The sequence below is a fragment of the Sceloporus undulatus genome, chromosome 3 (genome assembly GCF_019175285.1).
Source record: "Sceloporus undulatus isolate JIND9_A2432 ecotype Alabama chromosome 3, SceUnd_v1.1, whole genome shotgun sequence".
Classification (NCBI taxonomy): Eukaryota; Metazoa; Chordata; class Lepidosauria; order Squamata; family Phrynosomatidae; genus Sceloporus; species Sceloporus undulatus.
Genome location: NC_056524.1, coordinates 34,138,742 through 34,155,910, shown reverse-complemented (window position 1 = coordinate 34,155,910; position 17,169 = coordinate 34,138,742). Strand labels below are relative to the sequence as shown.

At 43.8% G+C, this 17,169-nt stretch overlaps 1 protein-coding gene across 2 annotated transcripts in view; it reads left to right on the top strand.

The window, feature by feature from the left end:
• The first annotated feature begins 1,238 nt into the window (after positions 1 to 1,238).
• Positions 1,239 to 17,169, top strand: part of LOC121925471 (NEDD4-binding protein 2-like 2) — a 49,893-nt gene continuing 33,962 nt past the window's right edge. Inside the window, exon 1 of one of the 2 annotated variants that reach the window (XM_042457653.1) lies at positions 1,239 to 1,362. The gene's annotated coding sequence lies outside the window, so the exon portion shown is untranslated. Of the gene's footprint in view, positions 1,363 to 16,450; positions 16,462 to 17,169 lie in introns of those variants that run through there. The other variant, XM_042457654.1, reaches the window with a different exon arrangement.

Genomic DNA, 17,169 nt, shown 5'->3' with positions numbered 1-17,169 from the left:
ACGAGGATTATAAAATTATAGTAACATTTAAAATATGTTGAATCCTATTAGTGCTTATTCAAACTACACCGCTATAGAGCTGTTATTCCACTTTAATTGCTATGGCTGCCTTCTGTGGCATCCTGGGATTTGTAGTTTAGGGAGGGGTGTTTAGACTCACCAACCAGAGAGCTCTTAGGTCTCACTAAACTATAAATCCCAGAACTCCACAGAAGGCAGCCGTCGCAATGAAAGTGGAATAACGACACTGTAATAGTGTAGTGATATACAACACTGTGAGATTAGGGTCTGATCTTGGGCAAGTCACACTCTCTCAGCCTCAGAAGAGTTTCTGAGGAAATTCTGTCAATAAAATATGGGTGGGTACATAATAAAATACAGTACACATAACAAAATAACAGTATATGTGAACCATCATGGTGCAATGGTTGGATTAGGGTCCAAAACACACTGCAGAAATAATAATCCAGTTTGAGACTGCATTAACAGCCCTGGCTCAGTGCTACGGAATTCTGGGAACTGTAGTTCTGAGAGACATTTAGCCTTCTCTGTGAGAAAGAGCTCTGGTGTCACAACAAACTACAGTTCCCAGGATTCCCTAGCACTGAGCCAGGGCAGTTAAAGCGGTTTTGTACTGGATTATTATTTCTGCAGTGTGTTTTGGACCTATGATTTTAATCTGAGGCAAGTCACACTCTCTCAGCCTCAGGTTTCCTCTGAGGCAGGTCACTCTCTCAGCTTCAGTCTTTTCTTTGAGGAAAGCCGTTCTCTCTCAGCCTCAGAGGCTTTAATCTGAGGCAAGTCACAGTCTCTCAGCCTCAGAGGCTTTAATCTGAGGCAAATTACACTCTCTCAGCCTCAGAAGTTTTCCTCTGAGGCAGATTGCACTCAGCCTTGGAGGCTTTAATCTGAGGCATGTCACACTCTCTCAGCTTCAGAGAAAAACCAAGGCAAACCTCCTCTGGACAAACCCTGCCAAGAAACCCCTCTGAGAGGGTCGCCGTGGCTCAGAAATGACTCGAAGGCACAAAACCAGGCCAGATTTGTGTTAATAATTATTTTTAATAAGTTTATTTTTATTTTTAAAAAATCCCTTTCCCCCTCCCAATGGCTTCCTCTTGGCCTTTTCCTTGGCCTAATCATAACATTCATTCGCTAGGAATGTAGGGAAGTGTAGTTCTATTTCCCCCTTTAGCCTTGAAAACTACAAGCCCCAAAGGACGGTTGGGGTTTGCGCATGCGCTGTGTGCGCGCGTCGACGGCCGCCATTTTGGAAGGCGTCCTGTTTGTTGGGGTTGTCTTGTTGGGCTTCAGATGGGGGCCGTTTGACCCTCAGGGCGGCGGCCTGGGGAGCCGGAGGAGGTTAGTCTGGTTCCTGGGAGGGAGCAAATGGGGAGCTTGGCGGAGGAGAAGGGCAGCCCTCAACCCGGTGGGACTATGGGGGGATGTTTAGGGTTAGTTATCAGGGTTTAATTGGGGTTCAAGCCTAACAACGGAGCCCCCCAAACACACACACACAGAAAGGGGACTGCAGAGGAGGCTTTCTGGTCTGGGGGGTGAAAGGGTGACCCCTAAAGATACCCAGAGCCAGGTGACTCTGTGGGTTGGGCAAGGCGACTGTGACATGGATCTGTAATTGGTTGACCGGCCGAACCCAAAGGGGGCTCAACAATGGCTCCTTTTCATCCTGGAAAGAAGTGACCAGTGGGGTCCCACAGGGCTCTGTCCTGGGCCCAGTGCTATTCAACATCTTTATCAATGACCTGGATGACAGAATTGGGAGCATACTTATCAGATTTGCAGATGACACCAAATTAGGAGGAATAGCTAATACTCCAGAGGACAAGATCAAGATCCAAAATGACCTGAATAGACTAGAAGGCTGGGCCAAAACTAACAAAATGAATTCCAATAGGGAGAAATGTAAGGGTGGAAAAATGAAATGCATAGATATAGGATGGGGCACACCTGGCAGAATGAGACTTATACATATGAAAGGGATCCAGGAGTCTTAGGCCTGTTACAGACTGCCAAAATAAAGCTGCTTCGAGTCTCTTTGGAGGTATGCTATTTAAATGATGCATGCATCCTAAAAATCTGGAAGCTGCACCAAAAGCTGCACTCCGGTGCTTAGGAATGGAGTGTGGCTTTGGTGCGACCTCCGGACTCTTGGGACCCATGCATCATTTAAATAGCATACCTCTAAAGAGACCCGAAGCAGCTTTATTTTGGCAGTCTGTAACAGGCCTTAGTAGACCACAAGTTGAACATGAGTCAACAGTGCGATGCGGCAGCTAACAAGGCCAATGCGATTTTAGGCTGCACCAATAGAAGTATAGTGTCTAGATCAAGGGAAGGAATAGTGCCACTCTGTTCTGCTTTGGTCAGGCCCCAGGAAGTTGGAGCGTGTTGTAAGCGCAGGCTCTCTCTCTAAATGTCAAAAATCGGACCAAAAAACTGAGTTGACTTATCCGGGTCAAGTATGTATTTATTTTAACTTTATTTAAAAAGGAACCATCCACGGATGAAAGGCAAGAGTGTAATCTGTCTGGAAGTACTGATCCGAATTTATTCTCTCAGCCATCCACCTTTAGAGTGGACAACCAAATTTTTTATGCCTGCGCGTTATTGTTTTTTTGTTTTTTTGTTTGGTGGATTTTTTTTTTTTTTTAACAGTTCTAGGGTTGATTTTCTTTGCTCATCCGTTTGATCCTTTGTTACAAATGCCCCTAGGTGTTATGAAAAATACCACTCAACTATATCATGTGGAATCATATCAAAATTCCATAATTTTTTTGCACACCAAACACCTGCCCCTCCGAACTTACTTTACATGAGGTCAACTTAGTTCGAGTTCTTTTGTAACATTAGCTCCTTTCTCTTCTCACCTTCTGCCACTGTTTTATTCCCATCTTCCCATACAGCTCTCAAGTGTTCCTTTTCTCCTCTTTTATAGAGTATATCTATAAAATACAATTGCTAGCAATTTGATATTACTGTTATACTATTTTGATAACATAGCTGCATTGTATTGTTGCCTTTCTTTTATCTCCTAACGTTCAACCTATCACAGCATTTTATTTTCAGATTTCTTCAGAGGGTTTACCTTTTCTTCCTTTTGAGGCTTGAGAAATGTGATTTGCCCAAGTACCCCGTCCTGTAATTTTTGTTTGATAAAGTGCTTTAATGTTGCTTACCATGGCTCTGCTGTATGGAATTTTTTTTCCTATGATTTCTAGTTTGGTGATGTACTTAGAATTCTGGGCCACAGAGACCTGCTGCTGTAATAAACACTATTAGAGAATTCTAAAGTCCTTACACTACTACCAAATTCCCATAGATTCCACAGAATGTAACTACTTATAGAATTGCCAGTCCTCCCTATGAACCAAGATCGATCTTGCTCCTGTTCTTTTCATAGCTCTGCCCTTCCCACTCCTAGTCTTCCTAATTTCTTGACTGCGTCTCCCACCCTGATGAATATTTGTTTTTAATATGGGAACTTCTTTGACTTTTTTGATTTCCTTGTTATCTAGGGAGAAAATTATTTAGAATTTCCACAGTCATCTTTTTATTTTCTTAATGTTTTAGCCTTACCTACACCTTGGCACTTCTTCTTCCTTGACCCCCCTTCTTCAATCATTGTTCCCAGGTACTTTATGGTTTCTGCTAGTAATATTTGTTGTGTCTTGGCATTCTGTCTAGTTCCCTCAAGGCGCCATCCTGTCCCTTATTGCTCACTCAATATATATAAAGCCAGTGAGATGAGATCATCTGTAGATAAGGTGAGGCGTGTTATCAGTACGCTTGATTGATACCCCAGTACACTTCCTTTCCATGTCCTCGAGTCTCTCAACTCTGACTGCTAATGTGCATCTCTCTTCTCAATTGATGTCTTTGACGCGTTACGGACTGGATGAGGGAAAACACTAAAGCTGATCCAAGCAAGACGGAGCGTACTCACAGTCGTGGCACCCTAATCCGGGTATAAGGATACAATCACATCCTTAGATGGGGTCACACTCCCCTTCAAAGACTGTGTTCCGTCTGGTGGTGTCCTTGATCTGTTGCTACAGATGGTCAAATCAGGTAATACGACGGTCCAGGAGTGTCTGTATCAGCTTTGGCTGATACGCCAGCTGTGACCTTTCCCTGGAAAAGGGGGCCTGGAAATTTGGTACCTGCATCGGTAAACTTCACATCTTGATTTCTGCATGCGCTTCTATTGGGATACCCTTGTGCTTAAACCGGAAACTCCAGTTTACAGAATCTGGCAGCCAGGTTTATCACTGACAAACAAGAGTGACCCATATCTGGGATAGATATCCGGGATACGGGCGCGGTGTTCTCCAGTACGCTGATGACACCCAAATATGTTTCTCTGTGTCTCCGACTGATGCAGTGACTAAGGATGGCATCTCCTCCTCTAAATGCCGGCCTTGGAGTCGGTTAATGGGCTGGCTGAGGAAAAACAGACTCAGCCTGATCCCAGAAAACAAAAGTTACTCTGTATGGTTTTCCCTGGGCCCGGGAAGATATTTGTCCACCTGTCCTGACGGGTCACGCTCCCCTTGAAGGATTCATTTCGCATCTGGGGTGCTCTGGACTCGTCGCTCCACCTTACATCTCAGGTGGATGTTGATGGTCCAGAGCACCTGTTATCAGCTTTGGCTGATACGCCAGCTGCGACCCTCCCTGGGCCAGGGGGACCTGGAACGGTGGTATACATGTTCTGTAACCTCTCCGGCTGGATTTCTGTAATTCACTCTCGTGGGCACCACCCTTTGTACCAACCAATCGATAAGCTACAATTTGGTTCCAGACTCTGGCAGCAAGCGTGTCCACTGATGTTCCGGACTAGCCATATAACACCTATATTGCAAGATCTTTACATTGGCCTGCCCCATTCGCTTTCTGGCGCAATACAAGTGTTATGGTAATTACCTATAAAGCCCTATAAATGGCTTGGGCCCAGGGTACTTTGGAGAACCGCCTCTCCCCTTTACTGTCCGCCCCGCACTCTCAGAATCGGGCGGGAAAACATCTGCTAAGAGTTCCAAAGTCTAGATATACTTCATCTTCACGGAGGGCATTTTTCCATTCTCGGCTCCGCCAGATTTTGAACTCCTTGCCCGACGACTCCACTCTGTCACCTCTCTAGATTTGTTCAGAGAAATTTTTGAAGACCTTTCTTTTTCCGTCAAGCTTCCCCCATTTGCCTTAATACTATCCTCTTCTCCCTTCTCGCCATATGTTCGATCCCAGCTACTTTTGTTGTTAGTTTTAATGGTATGGTTTTAATGGTTGTAATATAATGGTTTTTAGGTATTTTGTAATAGCTTTTTAATTGTTCTGAGTATTATTTACACTGTTGGTTGGATGGTATATTTTGTATAATTGTATCATTTTTATTTGTCAACCGCTATGTCTAGGTATGGTAGCGGTATATAAATAAATTTTTCAATTCATTCATTCATCATCATTCATTCATCTATCACCACCGATTTTTGAAATCAATTCTCACTGCGCTGCCTATCGTTTTTCTGTTTCATACAAGGTGTTGTTTTTGCACCTTTAAATCCCTACATGGCTTGGGTACCCAACCTATTTACAGGATCACCTTCCTTCCATATAATCCGCCCCGCACCCTCCCTGTCCTCTCTGGGAAGTTATCTACTTCAGCCTATACCTCACAACTGTAGTATCGGAGCCCATTGGCATAATCTTTGAAACTCCTGGAGAGAGGAGAAGTCCCAGTAGACTGGAGGAGGGCACATTTGTCCCCATCTTCAAAAAGGATAAAAAAGAGATCCAACAATTATCGTTTTCAGTTCGTCCTGACATCACAATACCAGAAAGATTCCTAGAAGCACTCATTTAAACAGAGGTTCCTGTGGACATCTCGCACATTTCCAGTTCAAATCTGCATCTCTTTTCTTTTATAAATTACCCGCTCTGGTAGATGAGTGAATGCTCGGTGATTATAGTATTCTGGATTTTCATATAGCCTTTGACAAAGTTCCTCATGACATTCTTGCAACAATTTTGTAAAAATTTGGGCTCAACAAGGTAAACTGTTTACATGGATTTGTAATTGGTTGACTGGCCGAACCCAAAGGCTGCTCAAACAATGGCTCCTTTTCATCCCGGACTCAATGCAATTTTTAGCTGCATCCATAAACGTATAGTCTAATTCAAGAAAGTAATAGTGCATTCTATTCTGCACTTGTTACGGCCTCCTTGGAATACTATTTCATTTCTATGGCACAATTCAACTAGGATGTTTGAAAAATTGGAGCATGTCAAAGGAGTGGTACTTAAAATGGTGACTGGTCTGTAAACATGCCCCTATATGAATAATAGATTTCGGGAGCTGGGGATGTTTAGCCCTGGAGAAAAGAAGGTTAAGAGGTATATGATAAGCTCTGTTTAAATACTTGAATGGAATGTCATATTGTGGAGGAAGCCACCAGTAACTTTTTTTTCTGCTGCTCCACACATTAGCGTACCCATAGCAATGGGTGCAAAGCTACAGGGAAAGAGATTCCACTCCTCACATTAGGCGGGAATTTCCTGACAGTAAGGGCTGTTTGACAGTAGAAACAACACTCCCTCGGAGTGTAGTGGAGTCTCCTCCCTTCGAGGTCTTTTAAACAGAGCTGGATGGCCATCTGTCGGGGATGCTTTGACTGAGTTCCTCCTGGCAGGGGTTTGGATCTGGATGCCTTTGTGGTCTCTTTCCACTCTAGGATTCTATGGTCTCATGATTTTATACAACAAAAAAAAAAACAAGACCAGATTGACTGCTACTTCCCAGCGGACCTTTTCTTCCTTCTGCTGCCTCCCAGATTGTGAAACGGCCTGCCGGAGGATATCTTGTCATAATTCCAGCCTAGATAGCTTTCAAAAAGCTGTCAAGATGGATCTCTTCCAGCAGGCCTTTCCTGAATCGGAAACCTGGCCATAACAATGGGCTTCTTCATCGCTATATCCCATATCGCCTTCGCCCCATTTGGAATGTTTGTTGTTTATTGTTATTGTTTTAATTTTATGATATTTTTAATTATGATCTTTTAAGTCAAGATTATTTTTAATTGTCACTTGTTTAACTTGTTATCTTAAGGAGGCAGGAACTGTGGGTCATTTATTTAATGTAATTGTTGACTTTTTTGTGTAAGCCGCTTCGGTTGCTTATACAGAGAAGCGGTATCTAAATAACCGTTTACTTATTATTTATTAACTGTAATGAAAAATAGCTGCCCACCATATTCTAAGTAGAGAATAAACATCCCGCAATTGAACCCTGAATAGAAGCCCATATGAAATAAGCTGAGGTGTCCCGTACTTTTGGCCAATATCTGATACGAAACGACTCCACTAGAAAAGACGATAATGTTTGGTACAGTTAGGAGCATTTCTGACAAGAGATCGGCAACATACCAATTGATCGATTCAATCAGAGAATTCATAGCCTGAAATCTTATAAGAGTTATGCAGAGCAAGTCGTCGGTTATGGTGACTTGACTCTTCATTATCGGGTCACCTAGATCAAAGTAGACATGATGCACTAGTATACAACAAATTATATTCTTTTTGAAATTGTATGCTATTTACTAGGAACAGTTGGTTATAGTTGCGTTTAAATGTTGGACTACGACCCTAGGAGACCAAAGTTTCAAATTCCTGTTCATTCATGGAAATCTGCCTGGATGACCCTAATGCAACATAACATTTTCCTCATTTTCTTAGAGGAAGGGCTGACACATCTCTTTGATTTTAAATCTTGCCAATAAAAACCATATTGATAAGGTTGCCCATATATCAGGATGAAAGCCACTAAGAACAACCAAAATGCTTCTTAGTTTCTGTTTTTATTTATTGTTTTCTTCCTTTTTTCCCTCCTCTTTACCCCTTTTGTTCTTTTTTTAACGTTTGATTATTAAAGCCGTATAGACATTTTTCTAGATTAAGATTTAAAAAGTCACCCCCTGTACAAGGTATCTGTTAAATACACGTTTCCAGCAATTTGTACAGAATAATTGTAGTGATAGAAGCACATAGGTAGAACCACCGCTGAGCTAGCTGCACTATCATAGTACTATAGAATAGTTTAGTATCCTCGAGGTCACACAAATGATAAAACAAGCCAGACACTTTAATTTTGCCTTCTCAGGCGTATGTCTACAGAAAATCAAAAGTTCCATTCCACCCCTGATTTAGGAAAAAATTTATGAACCTTTGTGATTTCAGTCCATTTCTTTATGAGGTACTGAAAAAATCGAAAGGCAACATGCTTAGTGTTTGAGCATTGGCCTGACCAATTCTAAAGCCTAGGTTCAAATCTCTGCTTGCCATCAAAAACCCATTGGGTCACATTGGGTGAGTCGCACTCTCTCAGCCTCAGAGGAAGCAAAAAGGCACAATCCCCTCTGAACAAAATCCCCCTCTGTTTGCTGTTTTAAGTATGGAAATGACTTGAAGGCCACACAAACAACAGCACAATAAAAAAGTACATTAAAATGTACACATTTAATTCTTACGTTAAATGTTTCTGCTGCAGCAGTGTGATGCAATTTACACTATTGCAGTTAACTGCACTCCAAAGTATTATCTGTGGACACATTCACACATAAGATACAAAGATAAATCTCGGCTTTGCTAAGACTTAATATTGTTTCACTCCACCTTTCCAGCTGCTCACTAACTCAAGCTCTTTATAACTGATCTGAATGTACTTTTACAGAAGAAAACATCAAATCGGCGATTGCAGTAATAACCAGCAACCCTTTTCAGCTTTAGCTGCGAGGAGGTGAAAGGAATTAATTCCACTTCTCCCTTCTGAAAAATGATGTGTCAGTTGTTCTCTTCTTCACTAATGTTCTTCGGAAATGCCACTTACTTTTTGTTTTTATTAATGGTCCTTTCCTTTCCTCACAGACATATATATTTGATGTTATTTCTTTTCCATTTTCTCTTCACAGGGAGTCCAAGGTGGACATACATCCCCTATTCTGCTGGCTTGTTTGTTGCTACTGCAGCCACACATTTATTCTCTTTCTTCCAACCCAATTTATTCATATGCCACCTCTCTGACAGCCGATTTATTGCCTAAGAGATGGTAGTTGGTCAAAGATCACTTCATGAGCATTATGGCTGTGAGTTGTATCTTGGATCTCTTTGTCCATGGTCTTTCACACTACACAATTATAGTGCTGTAATTCCATTTCTAATGCACTGGCTCTATCCCATTGATTTCTGGCATTTGCCGTTTTTTTTTAACTACCATCAAGTTGACCTTGATTATAGAAATGAGAGACCTCTAAGCCTCGAAACTCACTTGTGGCCAAAAGAACGAACTACTTTGGCAGCTTTGTACGTGGTGTTTCCATTTCTTTGGACCATATTCAAAAAGGAGCCCAATTAAATCCGCTCCTGGCAGTGGCCTATGTGTTGGGACTCGTCAGCAGCCCTGCTTGAAAGTTGGGCTATGCAGTCCGCCACAGTTCCAGCGCACGATGTGGCCCAGAGTATCCCTCTGGCCGCTCCTCGTGGGCCCATCTACTTCACACCTAAGTCACCTGCTCCCTGCTCAGGTTCTTCTATACTCGCCATGACTTCCTCCTTTATTGAACCTATCCATCTGAATGCAGTCTTCTACTCTTTTTCTTCTACCTTTCCAAGCCATTACTGTCCCCTTTTTGTGTGCAGTTGAAGGTTCTCCCATGTCCAGCTCCATAGTTTTGTGGTGGTTTTTGGCTATGTGGCCATGTTCTAGAAAGAGTTTTCTCTCCTGACGTTCCTGATCTCTCCTGAATGATGCCCCCAGCCATAGATGCTGGGAATGAAACATCAGAGGAAAAACCCTTCTCAACATGGCCACATAACCCCAAAACCCCCACAAAACAACTATTATTACCTTTTCTAGGGAGTCATTATCTTCTTCTCCCAAGTACAACAGTTCTCAGTTTAGTCATCTTGCTCCTTGGTGAGGTTCAGGCTTTTCATTCTCTTTTTATTTAACATCCATAAAATTTTTGCTTGCCAAAGTAAATGCTGCAATATCTAATTCTAGATAGTTATCATTGCTTCACAGCAAATGATGCCAAATGCTCTTTTCACTGGCTGTTCATAATTTGCTGCTGTTATACTCTTGTTGTACTATTTCTCAATTCTCTTATAAGATCTTATTGCAAGGCTTACACTAAACTTCAGAGACTTGACATGAAATAATAACAAATACAATATGTAGTTCCTATGCGGCCTCTAATCGCGTAGGCGGGATATAAATAAACGATTATTCTATTATTATTATTCTTATTATTATTATTATTATTTAAAATGTATTTTTAAACAAACAACTGCCTTCATGAACAGGTAATATGATAACAATGTTTTTATAACAAGTAGGTATACCGTATCTATGTTAGGCACTGCAGAGCTGCCTTCTGTATGGGCAACCCCGAGGACAGCATCTGTCAGCAAAAAAAGCAGCTCACGGACTAGATAGTTTAGAGTCTTAGTGCGGGCCCTCAGGACGCTTAAGTTAACAACGGCTACCTCAGTCCGGTAGTGTATATAAATGCCATCTTCTTCTTGAGATCTGCAGTCAGCCCTTTGGAGCATCATGCTGAAAAGATGTAAATAGCAGTTGGAGCGAGCAACATCACCTTTTTCCACACCGTTTGTTATTAGAACTGGCTCCGAGAGAAGCATCGCCATTCTTGACTTGACCTTGCTGGCTTCATGTCGCAGGATGTCATTTTGAGAAAATTTTTTGGGGGGGGGGCCATCCCTCGTCGTTCCAGGCTCTGCCATAAGACCTTTTTCTCTCTCACAGTGTCAAGGCTTTGGTGAGGTCGACAATGTTACATAGAGTCCCTTTGTTCTGCCTCTCTTACATTTCTCTTGCAGTTGTCTACGGGCAAATTACCATGTCCTGTAGTGCTCCTATTCGCCCTCTAAAGCTGCATTGCTTTCATGGAGAGCTCTTCTGCAATAGCAGGGACTAATCTGTTCAGGAGTATCCTCTGCAAGGATTTTTCCAGCAATTGAGAGCAGTGTTTACCTCGCTAGTTTAGTCAATCCAATTTTGCACCTTTTTCCCTTTTTTCTTACAGGGTGATGATGACTGCATCTCGGAGATCTGATGGCAGTCTCCGCCTTTTTCCCAGCAACTCACAAGAGCTCGTGGAGTTTGCATGGAGTACATGACCTCCATGTTTCCAAGCTTCAGGTGGAATTCCATCAATCCCGGCACTCTTGCCATTTTTCATCTGCTGTATGGCCTTAACGATTCTTCCAAAGTGGGAGCTATATCCAATTCCTTCTTCATTGGTGTGTGTCATAGCTGATCTGGACTACTCGGTTGGCACTAAATAGGCTTTGGAAATGTTTCAGCCCATCGGTTCAGAATGGAAGCTTTATCTATGATTAGTTTGACCATCTGTACTTTATAGGGAGCTTTGGATCTGATATGTAGGTCCAAACACTGCTTTAAGAGCCTCATAAAATATAATAATAATAATAATAATAATAATAATAATAATAATACTAATAATTTTATTTAGAGACCGCTATTCCGCAATGATCATAGCGGTGTACAGTGGTACCTCGGGATACGAATTACCACCCGCTTACGAATTTTCGGGGATAGCGAATAATCCCATGAGGGATTATTGTTTCGGGTTACGAACGTTTTTCGGGTTACGAAAAAACGCCGGCCGGTGTAAATGGGCCGCAGCGGAGCCACGGCTTTTTTTTCCCATTAGCGCCTATGGCAATTCGGGTTACGAAGGTTTTCGGGTTACGAAATTAGCTGCGGAACGAATTAATGTTCGTAAACCCGAGGGAGCACTGTACAGTAAAATAGAGTACAAAACAATATAAGGTGACAGTTAAAGGAGGGAGAAAGTTCGTCCGTCGCTCCCTGTGTTGCGGGTCTGCCTGATGCTCCCTCTGAGGCCAGGCAAATGCAATTAGGAGGGAGGGGCCTCTTCCTTCAGGGCATCCTGATGTTGCTGGGTCTGCCTGATCGCTCCCTCTGAGCCAAGATGAAGTTAAAGAGGGAGGGCCTCTTCCTTCAGGCATCCTGATGTTGTCTGGGTCTGCCTGATCCTCCTTCTGAGCCAGATGACAGTTAGGAGGGAGGGGCCTCTTCCTTCAGGCAGTCCCTGATGTTGCTGGGTCTGGCCTGATCGCTCCTTCTGAGGTCCGAAGTGTTACTGCAGTATCCTCTTCCTTCAGGGCCAGTCCGATGTTGCTGGGTTCTGCCTGATCCTCCCTCTGAGGCCAAGGTGACAGTTTGAGGAGGGAGGGGGGGCCCTGGGGGGGGTCTTCCTTAGGGGTCAGGGGCATGTCACAGTCGTCTTGGGGCTGGGTCTTCCTGATCACTCCTTCTGAGGCCAAGGTGACAGTTGAGGAGGAGGGGCCTCTTCCTTCATGCAGCATCCCGTCCCCTATTGTTGCTGGTCTGCCTGAATCGCTCCCTCTGAGGCCAAGTTGACAGTTTGGAGGGAGGGGCCCTCTTCCTTCAGGCAGTCCCCGATTTGCTGGGTCTGCCTGATCGCTTCCCCTCGAGGCCAAGGTGACAGTTGGGAGGAGGGGCCTCTTCTTCAGGTAGTCCTCTGGAATCACCAGATCTGCACAATGTTGTGTCTTTTCTGCTAAATTGATCCACCACTTGTTCTGAATGTCTCTGAGTTTTTGTTGGGAGTTGACTACTGCGAAGCGAAAGGCTGCTTTTCTTACATCAGGCAGGTGGCTGGCGAGGTGTCCTGGTGAGCAGTTCTCTTCTTTGCCAACAGCTCCTGGATCTCTTGGTTGTTTCACAATTCAGTCTTGGTTTTTCTTGAGGTAGAAACCTAAGGATTCTTCCGCAGATTGCAGGATGCTGTTTTTGATATGTTGCCCAAAGCACTGTAGGAGAAGAGTCTACAGATGCTTTCAAGTTTTGTTTGCATATTTGCCTGAAGTTGTCTCTTATGGCAGCTTGTTGGAGTTTGTTAACTTGGAGTCTCCTCTTTAGGATGCCACCCCTCTTAGGTTTCAACTGAAAATGAAGATTTAGTTTGCATCTTACGAGGCCGATGACTGTTTGACATTCTGCACTGGGCAACACTCGGATATGACGGACATTGTGATTTTTTCTGGCGCACTAGGATATAGTCATTGAGGTGCCAGTGTTTGGATCGGGGATGCAACAGCTGCAGAGCTTTGGACTGGAAGTCAGTCTGAAGAAAACGGACGTTTTTCTACCAGCCGGACCCTCAGGAAGAACACTACCATCCCCACATCACTGTAGGCACATCTGTACTTAAGTGCTCCAGCAGTTCACCTACCTGGGAAGCATCATCTCCTCAATGCCAAGATTGATAAAGAGATCGATCACAGACTGGCAAAGGCATAGTGCATCGGAAGGCTTCACAAAAGAGTCCGGAGTAACAAACACTTGAGGCGAAGCACAAAAATCAGTGTGTATAGAGCCATTGTCTGTCTATTCTCCTTATGGGTCTGAAACATGGGGTCACCTATCGCCAACACCATGACCCTTGAACGCTTTCATCACCGCTGTTTACACACATTCCTAAATATACACTGGACTGACTATGTGATGAATGTTGCTGTCGAGCAAGCAGGGATCACCACATTGAGGCCATGCTATTGAGATGCAGCTGCGCTGGGCAGGACACGTTTCTAGGAGAAGGCCATCGCCTCCCAAAAATAGTATTCTATGGTGAACTCGCCACGAGTCAGCGTAAGAAGGGTGCCCCAAAGAAGAGATACAAGGACTCCCTGAAACAACATCTCAGGCTTGGCCAAATTGACACCACAATGGTCGCCCGGCCTCGCATCAGGAGGCATGGAGATGCACTATCCACGATGGCGCAGCCTTTTTGAAAACTCACGCCGAACGAGCCTCGAAGAGAAACAACAACGCAGAACCACAACCCGGAAACATCACCCAAGGAGACTTTCCACTGTGCTTTCTGCAAACTGGACGTTGTTCCGGACTGGCCTTTTTAGTCAACCAACACGTTTGTACAAAGCACGGGATGAGTCCTTCCTGAATCTTTGTTTGGCGAAGCAAAGCCAGAGAGAGATATACAGTATATAGAAACCATATAAAGTATACGTGTAAAGTTTAATTAGGAGCCTTTTTAGTTGGATTCAACCCAGTGTGCTAAAACTGAAATAAAGACACCATTTGTCCCTCACCAAAACCCTGCTCCAGTAAAAGGGGCATACTATCTACACCATTGGTATATTATTAGACAGCAACTCTGAGAGCCCTCAATAATTATTGTCATTGCTAGAACAGTTGGGAACTGCAATCTAACAAATCTGGAAGATCACCATGTGCCTTGGGAATATGTTAACTTGAGCCTTTGGTAACCTCTGGAGTAAAAAGAAAAATGGAGAGGCAGCCTGTACAGACCATTGTCTGGTGTGCATTCATCACTCATTGTAAATGAGCAAGATTTCCGAATAACACCACCTCCACCCCACACATACACAAATTGAAGCCAGTAGTAGACTGCATTTAAGAAATAGTTTAAACAAAATAGTATGGGTTTACACAGATGAAGTCATCTGATCTAGATAAGTCAAAACAGCAGTTGGATTTCACTAGAAATCGTAAAGGAGTCATGAAGATCCTGGAACATTGGTGCCATTTACAATAGACCCTTGTAGGATTTACTGCCTGAACCCAGTGATTTCTTGTGGGCACAGGCGAACTATGTGTACATAGGCTGCCTGTATTGCCAAGTGCTTTGCAATTGTGAATGAATTAGGTACTAGCTGATACCTGCACTTCATCTGGGGAATGCTTCCTCCACAAAATGAGTGTGAAGCCACAGATCCACGAATGCACTTTGGAGCATTAAACGTTGGGTTAGGATAGCTTTGTGTTGGGAACTGGAAAGAAGACTATATTATTACAAAAGTGTAATCTTGTTGTTCTAGATATCCGTAGTCCCCACTGGATCAATACTGCTAATCTTTATTTCAATACAGTATGTTATTAATGAACCTAACGAGGATTATAAAATTAGTAACATTTAAAATAGTTGAATCCTATAGTGCTTATTCAAACTAACACCGCTATAAGCTGTTATCTCCACTTTAATTGCTATGGCTGCCTTCTGTGGCATCCTGGGATTTGTAGTTTATAGGGAGGGGTGTTTAGACTCACCAACCAGAGAGCTCTTAGGTCTCACTAAACTATAAATCCCAGAATCCACAGAAGGCAGCCGTCGCAATGAAAGTGGAATAACGACACTGTAAGTAGTGTAGTGATATACAACACTGTGAGATTAGGGTCTGATCTTGGGCAAGTCACACTCTCTCAGCCTCAGAAGAGTTTCTGAGGAAATTCTGTCAATAAAATATGGGTGGGTACATAATAAAATACAGTACACATAACAAAATAACAGTATATGTGAACCATCATGGTTGCAATGGTTTGGAATAGGGTCCAAAACACACTGCAGAAATAATAATCCAGTTTGAGACTGCATTAACAGCCCTGCCAGTGCTACGGAATTCTGGGAACTGTAGTCTGAGACATTAGACCTTCTCGTGAGAAAGAGCTCGGTTGTCACAACAAACTACAGTTCCCAGGATTCCCTAGCACTGAGCCAGGGCAGTTAAAGCGGTTTTGTACTGGATTATTATTTCTGCAGTGTGTTTTGGACCTAGATTTTAATCTGACAAGTCCACACTCTCTCAGCCTCAGGTTTCCTCTGAGGCAGGTCACTCTCTCAGCTTCAGTCTTTTCTTTGAGGAAAAGCCGCTCTCTCTCAGCCTCAGGAGGCTTTAATCTGAGGCAAGTCACAGTCTTTCAGCCTCAGAGGCTTTAATTCTGAGGCAAGTCACAGTCTCTCAGCCTCAGAGGTTTAATCTGAGGCAAATTACACTCTCTCAGCCTCAGAAGTTTTCCTCTGAGGCAGATTGCACTCAGCCTTGGAGGCTTTAATCTGAGGCAGGTCACACTCTCTCAGCCTCAGACTCTTTTCTTTGAGGCATGTCCACACTCTCTCAGCTTCAGAGGAAAACCAAGGCAAAACCTCTCTGGACAAACCCGCCAAGAAACCCCTCTGAGAGGGTCCCGTGGTCAGAAATGACTCGAAGGCACAAAACCAGGCCAGATTTGTGTTAATAATATTTGTAATAAGTTTATTTTTATTTTTAAAAAATCCCTTTCCCCCTCCCAAGGCTTCCTCTTGGCCTTTTCCTTGGCCTAATCATAACATTCATTCGCTAGGATAGGGGAAGTGTAGTTCTATTTCCCCCTTTAGCCTTCAAAACTAACAAGCCCAAAGGACGGTTGGGGTTTGCGCATGCGCTGTGTGGCGCGCGTCGACGGCCGCATTTTGGAAGGCGTCCTGTTTGTTGGGTTGTCTTGTTGGCTTCAGATGGGGGCCGTTGACCCTCAGGGGCGGCGCTGGGGAGCCGGAGGAGGTTAGTCTGGTTCCTGGGAGGGAGCAAATGGGGAGCTTGGTGGAGGAGAAGGGCAGCCCTCAACCCGGTGGGCTATGGGGGGATGTTTAGGGTAGTTATCAGGGTTTAATTGGGGTTCAAGCCTAACAACGAGCCCCCCAAACACACACACACAGAAAGGGACTGCAGAGGAGCTTTCTGTTGGTCTGGGGGTGAAAGGGGGACCCCTAAAGATACCCAGAGCCAGGTGACTGTGGGTTGGGCAAGGCGACTGTGACATGGACTGTAATTGGTTGAGCTGGCCGAACCCAAAGGGGGCTCAACATGGCTCCTTTTCATCCTGGAGAGAAGTGACCAGTGGGGTCCCACAGGGCTCTGTCCTGGGCCCAGTGCTATTCAACATCTTCTTTAATGAAGACCTGGGAGACAGAATTGGGAGCATACTTATCATTTGAAGGGACACCAAATTAGGAGGAAAGCTAATACTCCAGAGACAGGATCAAGATTCAAAATGACCTGAATAGACTAGAAGAGCTGGGCCAAAACTAACAAAATGAATTCCAATAGGGAGAATGTAAGGGTGGAAAATGAAATGCATAGAATAGGATGGGCACACCTGGCAGAATGAGACTTATAATATGAAAGGGATCCAGGAGTCTTAGGCCTGTTACAGACTGCCCAAAGTAAAGCGGCTCAGTCGCTTTGGAGGTGTGCGAGTTAAATGCTGCA